Here is a 7,302-nt window from a genome sequence, read left to right as displayed (position 1 = left end):
AACTGGCCCATGTCTCTGACAGATAATAGCCCATAATTGGCCCAAACCTGGGCCAGAACAGGTTCTAACATCGGTACCAGTTCTCAGCCATAGGTCAACCATATTAAAACCACCATTTAACCAGAACTTCCAAAACTGAGCCATAACTCAGCCTAATCTTGCCCAAATTATATTAATAAATAAATCACACGAAAAATTACTTTCAAATTGTTTGCCTTTTTATTAATCAATAGCACACAAGTCAATAACACTACAACATTGTTTGTGTTAAAACTCTTCTAGTATAAACTGCCAGCAATAAGCAAAAATACTAGTTTGTTCAAATACATTATTGGCATGAATCTAGCAACAACTTAAATTACAAAGCAATTTCATCCTTAGTAAACAAACAAAAGTTTAGAACAAACTGATAATAAAAAAACCTTTGTGACAGTTACATTTGTTTGTTAAACGTAGCTTGCCCAAATTGCCAGAAGTTCATTGAAATTAATATATAAGCATGAATAGAAATTTAAATGAATTACCATGGGTAAATACAAGTTTAAACCAAACTGAACTTAAAAGTTAGTTAATTAGAAACTTCATGTGTATGTGAAACCAACTCTACAGCCAGCCAGCCAGCAAAGATACAAGGTCCAGCTAAAGTATTAGCATGAATCTAACTTAGGTAATTTCAAATAAAACGAAAAATTAAAACAATACAATTCATAAAAATGAAACAAACAATCAAGCACTAATAATAATCTATGTGTATGAGAAAGTGTTCCTATTCAGGATTGTCCTCAACAAGAAGTACTGCTTTCCAGCCTATCTTTTCTTCTCAGCTCCTCTTTCCATAGATGTAAACATTACAGCAGCCCACTGTTATATTTAAGAAAACAGATGCAAATCAATAATTGTTATGAAGCAAAAGCCATATAATAAAGTAATTAAAAGCATAATGATATACTTTAAAACAAACATTTAGATAAACAATTAGAAGATGAACCTTTTAGGATGAACTGCTTCTGTTTTCTTCCTCAAGTTGCTTTGGATGAAAATGTCTGCGCTGAATGTCTAAATAAAATGAAACATAGCTTAGACCTTAAAGACATACTTTCATTTAGATACAAAGCAAATGAGCAAATGAGATATGTTCTAAGCATGTATTTAAAATATATTATATTAGGAATATCCCCATTATTATTTACCAAGAAAATTAAGTCAAATCAATATAAATATAAATAAAAGAGAGAAGAACCATATACTGCACGTCTAAGGTCTTCACAATTGCTGTCATACTTTATCCACCTATGACAAATTCAGCTTTGCAGATATAATTCTAAAGATTTGTCAAGTATTGATTTTGGAACAAATTAGCATTAAATTAAATGGTGGCCCCGATGTACTGTCACTAACCTGAATGTGACCTCCTCCTGTCCTGTCAGCATCCTTGTCCCACCTCTTTACCTGAAGCAAACACAGCAGATGATTAACAGAAAATCATTTCACAGTATTCCATATATTCGAAATATTTGTATTTTTACCATTTTCCTTTATATTCAACAATGCAATTCGGGTAACTAAAGTAATGTTAGGCTATGGTCAGTTCTTACTCACCTAATGAATGAAACCACTGTCCAGCCCTCTGTATTTATCAGCTTTCACTGAAATCACAATGTGACTATTTAGCCTTATAGAGCAATCTTTTGATATATAAACACAAAGATGCAAACATGAGCCTCAATATTTAATTTACCTTAATGTGTCTATTGAAATATACACCCAATCATTCTTCTCTTGTCCCACTCCAGAGTCTTCATGTCTTGATGAACACAGACACACTTTCATCAAAAAAGAAAATTAAACGTTACAGAAATACATTTTTAAATATGTTTTTTATATAAATGTTCTAGCATCAGGAAGACCAGATAACTAAATTCGATTACTTCATTATAATATGATCACAGTTATTCTTAGCCTGATAGAAAACAGCTAATTTAATATCAATATAACGTTAATTGTCACACATTACGTTACACACGAATCACGTAAACATTTGCATCCCTTTATACGTTTGTTAGACATTTAAACAAAAAAAAAATTTATGATTGGAAAAGTTTAAATATTTAAGTTCAGGTACTTACTGGCACGCGGCGTAACTGTCCTGACGGTAACCCCGCCTATTGGTTAATTTGATTGGCCGCCGCTCGGCTTCCGTTAACAGGAAAGCTCGTTTTCTGTTATGTGATTGGCCAGTGGCACTCGCCTTTTTTTATTTGATTGGCCATCTTAATCATTTTTGACAAGGTGTTCGACGTAATGCTGAGTTGCAGGAACTGAGAAACGGATGACGTTAAAATACCGCGAGAGTGATTTGAAATCAGAATGCTGTCCATGATCTTTCGAGTCGCTCTTGCAGTACTTTGATGTCATCCGCGTGTAGGTTCTTGTTGCACTTCATAAATAAACTGCGCATCCTTAACGTAACGCGAAGGTTAACTGATACAAAGATTTTTATCTTTTTTAACACTTTGGCCGGCAAAAGCACAGTGAAACATATTGTTTATTTCTGCAGTATCTAACATTTGATTGTACACATGATAGTTTTACTTAGTCATTGAAGTCAGAAATCTTCAGCACAGTAACGTTTATTTCTGCAGTATCTAACATTTGATTGTACACAATGATAGTTTTACTTAGTCATTGAAGTCAGAAATCTTCAGCAGGAATAAACTTCTGCTACAATGAAAATCGCGCAAAAGCAAGTTTAAATAGAAACGATCCATGGTGTTTCTCAAAGCAACGTTATAGAAACTTTTAAATTCAGAAAGAAAAACTTCTGGAAGTTGGTCATTTGAACAAAATAATCTTGACCCATGATCTGAAGGCATGTTTATGTGATTGAAATGTAGACAAACATGTCCAAATATATTAGTTTCTTTTAATACAAAACGCTTAGGTTACTCACGTAACCCCGGTTCCCTGAAATAACGGGAACGAAGCATTGCGTCAGTTAGCTGACGCTATGGGGGAAACTCCTGTTTACTCCGTGACTGAAGCCTATTGGTTAACGTCTGTACAAAGTACAGACCAATGACGTTTGAACCCGCGCGCGGGAGGAACGCGTCCTTATATAAGCGCGGTTCAATCGTCAGGAGCTCATATTATTCGACTGAAGCGCGCAGCCGAATAACACTCGCTGCGTAGACGTTTGTAGCACGGCAAGAGACGCAATGCTTCGTTCCCGTTATTTCAGGGAACCGGGGTTACGTGAGTAACCTAAGCGTTCCCTTTCAATACGGTTCACTTCGCATTGCGTCAGTTAGCTGACGCTATGGGGGAACGTAATCCCATCACGCCGTGCATACACAACGTACTGAAGTGCCTTACCGGAGAGACACTGCGTGTGGCCCTATACCCGGCATATTCACAGCTTTAAAAGCAAATGTGTAAGCACCATATAAATTGTTGAAGCGCACACGGTGGGGTTTTAAACGCACCGGGGGCACATAACATAGCACAAGACGGCGAGGTACCGAGCGCGCCGCGGCTGTCCGAGATAAGTAAATTCAGAGTCACGTTGGTATGGCGAGTGGATAGTGCCACGGATATATGAAGGTATATTTGGTGCAAAACAACTGCACACCTGTGACAGTGGAATTTGTATTTGTAGAGATTATCCACACATGTGTATCAGTAAACTTGAAGTCGCAGAGGACGAGATGCAAACTTGTAGATTTTTTTTCTTTCCCTCAAATACAACACAACAGTTACACATTCACAAATCCTTCAGTGCAGCTGCACAAATCCCATTTTACAAATCACAGATTAAGAAACTCACAAGTTCACATTTTTTGCTACAATTGATGCAGTAAATATGGTGCATAACCTACTTGAACGCCTGCATCAAATAATGTGAAGTCACACACAAATTTTGTACATTTGCAAAATCAGTTTGTGCATCTGTGCGATGAGACTTGCATGTGTGTACAATTTATTTTTCACAAATTTTTTAAATTTTTTAAATATTTTCTAGCCCAAACACAAGTACATAAATACAACTGCTTGAATCTGCTGCTACGAGTTTCAAATACTCTTTTTCGTGTGCTCTCTCTTCTGCACCAAATATCTCGAGATAAATGGTGCGAAAGTGATTTGTATACCTGTAGGCTTTGGCGAGCACTGTTCAGCACTGCCCACCAGGTGGCGCCCCCGACACTCACTGAAGCAGAGTTTATTAATGACCACCAATGTTTCAGCAAAGTAAATCGCCTTTATCAAAGTATTATTTTCACCAAGTGGAGAACAATATAAATGGGAGTGCTAATTATACACACATGAAGGTAATTACATACAATACTCCAATGATTCATTAGTAAACAAAATATAAGTTTCATAAATTTCAAACCATCAATATAAGTAGATTAAAAAATACAAGCAGCAAATACACACATAGGCCTACATTTAAATAAGATACCAAATGATGTAAGTCCCATTCATTTTTAATATCATAAAACAAATTATTTTATTTTTCAGACTAATTTTTAATTCAAACAGGAGGTGGGGCCATGGAAAGAACGTTTGTGATTGCTTTTGCAAAATAACCTTTTTTTGAAGAAAAATATGTGATTTATATTTAAATCATGCTTTTTCTTCTAATATACTAATTTGGATGATTATTTCTGTCTTTTTGAATCGGGTTACTGAACAACTAAATTCTTTTTATTATTATATAAACAGTTGTTCTGATTTCTTAACATTTACTTTGGATGCTAACCCAAATCAAATCAGCTTTTTAGACTTGTGGATAGCTCGTAATTGTTTATATAGGGATCCGATTAAAAAACCTACAGCTCGTAATACACTAATAAGAGTGGATTCTTATTGTCGTGAGCCGTACGCAGGATTTTATAAATACCGAGGTCCATATGTATTTTTCTAGGGCATGCACCCCAGGAAAAAATTTCTTATTTCTCTGCTCTACATATATGACTTCTAACACATCAGAAAAAAAACAATCAAATAAATATAGATTTCAAACCATGTCAGTATGCGCAAGACTTTATTAGTGTTGTTTATTAGTAAGACATTGAAATAATTATGTTACCATCCTGGGCACTGTCAGTTAAGTAAATATAGGCTAACTGAATATAGGATCAGTTTAGTGAATTAACCAAAGGCTATCAAGAATTTGTTTATTAAATTCATTCACAATATGCACACACTTATTATACATTTAATATGCTGAAATCCAACATCAATATTGCAGTGGCAGAACTAGAATTTTATAAATGGGGTGGCCAGGCTACTTTAGGGGGTCCATATCCCATGAAAGAAAACGATATGTAATTATTATAATACTTCACATTACCCCATATTAGATAAATATTCTTCTTGCCCTGAATTCATTACATGCATTATACTAACTGTAAGATACAAACATAATGCAAGGCTGAACTTGCATAATAAACCAATAATAAACCAACTTACTTCAAAGAGCAGAGCTCAACATTAAGGATTGTTGACAAAAAAAGATATTTATTTAAAATTAAATATGGATTAATCTTTTTTACGAAGTTACAGTCAGGACCAGTGAGTGATTTTCTCTTCTTTTGTTATTTAAGTAACTTTAATGACTTCAACAGGTACTGTTTTTTAGACTTTAAGACAGAATGTAATAAAATGTTTACATTCGGAAGACATATTAAGACATAATCAGTAGTTTACTATGATACTCACTAAAACAGTCCGGACCTCGATGGTGGGTACGGCCAAGGTCAAGAGTCCTATCTGTGTCTGCCCTATTTCCCTCTTATTCCTTTGCTGCCCCGCCCCCTTTTTTGTTGCCATGGACATTAATTCATACTCCACCCACTGCCCATCTGTTTCCATAGTAATTCATTGTTTCTGTTCTGTCAACTGCCTGTTGATTGCCTGTTTGTCAGCCGTTGTTTTATGTTGGTTGTTTCCTGTCATGTGTTACTGATCGTGTTCTTGCCTGTGCTCCTGTACCTTTTTTGGATTTAATACACTTAAAAACTGCATTTGGATCTACTCAACTTGCCATGTCTTGCCTTCCTGTGACAGTTATCATCCGTTAACATTGAAGAAAAGTCTTCCTTAAGGTCAAATGTAATATATAAAGTCTAAAAATAATATATAAGGGACCAAATTATTTTATTAAGAATCTTAATGATATGGAAATATCTTTGGGATTCACCCCCAAACAAATACAAGCTTATTTATTTGATAACATGTCACTGTGGTAAATCATATGTAGGAAAAAAAAATAGAGAGTATAAAACACACATCGCAAAACATCAGAGTGCAATAATATGCAGAAATATGAACCTGGCATTAGCACTGCATTTTGTTGAACTTAATCATCCTATTACTTCATTATTGTATATAGGAATTGAGAGGGAATTTCCATCTAGAAGGTGAGGTGAGTTTGACCAATTTTTACTTGGACAGAAGGCCTTTTAGGTATATTAAATGTGAACATTGGCACACATGGTTTAAAAGTAGATTTTGATTTGGGTTGTTTTTATAGGTATTATGATATTAAAAATGAATGGGACTTACATCATTTGGTATCTTATTTAAAGTTAAAATGTGTGTATTTGCTGCTTGTATTTTTTAATCTACTTATATTGATGGTTTGAAATTTATGAAACTTATATTTTGTTTACTAATGAATCATTGGAATATTGTATGTAATTACCTTTATGTGTGTATAATTAGCACTCCCATTTATATTGTTCTCCACTTGGTGAAAATAATACCTTGATAAAGGCGATTTACTTTGCTGAAACATTGGTGGTAATTAATAAACTCTGCGTCAGTGAGTGTCGGGGGCGCCACCTGGTGGGCAGTGCTGAACAGTGCTCGCCAAAGCCTACAGGTATACAAATCACTTTCGCACCATTTATCTCGAGATATTTGGTGCAGAAGAGAGAGCACACGAAAAAGAGTATTTGAAACTCGTAGCAGCAGATTCAAGCAGTTGTATTTATGTACTTGTGTTTAGGCTAGAAAATATTAAAAAAATAAAAAAATATTTGTGAAAAATAAATTGTACACACATGCAAGTCTCATCGCACAGATGCACAAACTGATTTTGCAAATGTACAAAATTTGTGTGTGACTTCACATTATTTGATGCAGGCGTTCAAGTAGGTTATGCACCATATTTACTGCATCAATTGTAGCAAAAAACGTGAGCTTGTGAGTTTCTTAATCTGTGATTTGTAAAATGGGATTTGTGCAGCTGCACTGAAGGATTTGTGAATGTGTAACTGTTGTGTTGTATTTGAGGGA

General features: G+C 34.9%; 1 long non-coding RNA gene across 1 annotated transcript; it reads right to left on the bottom strand.

The window, feature by feature from the left end:
- Nucleotides 1–378: 378 nt before the first annotated feature.
- LOC135733804 (uncharacterized) lies at nt 379–1,819 on the bottom strand. The gene is made up of 5 exons (XR_012336422.1): nt 1,739–1,819; nt 1,600–1,646; nt 1,399–1,449; nt 989–1,056; nt 379–861 (listed from the first exon to the last, which is right to left on the bottom strand). It is a non-coding gene; the product is annotated as an uncharacterized lncRNA (long non-coding RNA).
- Nucleotides 1,820–7,302: the final 5,483 nt, after the last annotated feature.

Source organism: Paramisgurnus dabryanus, chromosome 3, assembly GCF_030506205.2.
Source record: "Paramisgurnus dabryanus chromosome 3, PD_genome_1.1, whole genome shotgun sequence".
In the NCBI taxonomy this organism is placed as follows: domain Eukaryota; kingdom Metazoa; phylum Chordata; class Actinopteri; order Cypriniformes; family Cobitidae; genus Paramisgurnus; species Paramisgurnus dabryanus.
This window is presented reverse-complemented; position numbering and strand designations above follow the sequence as displayed.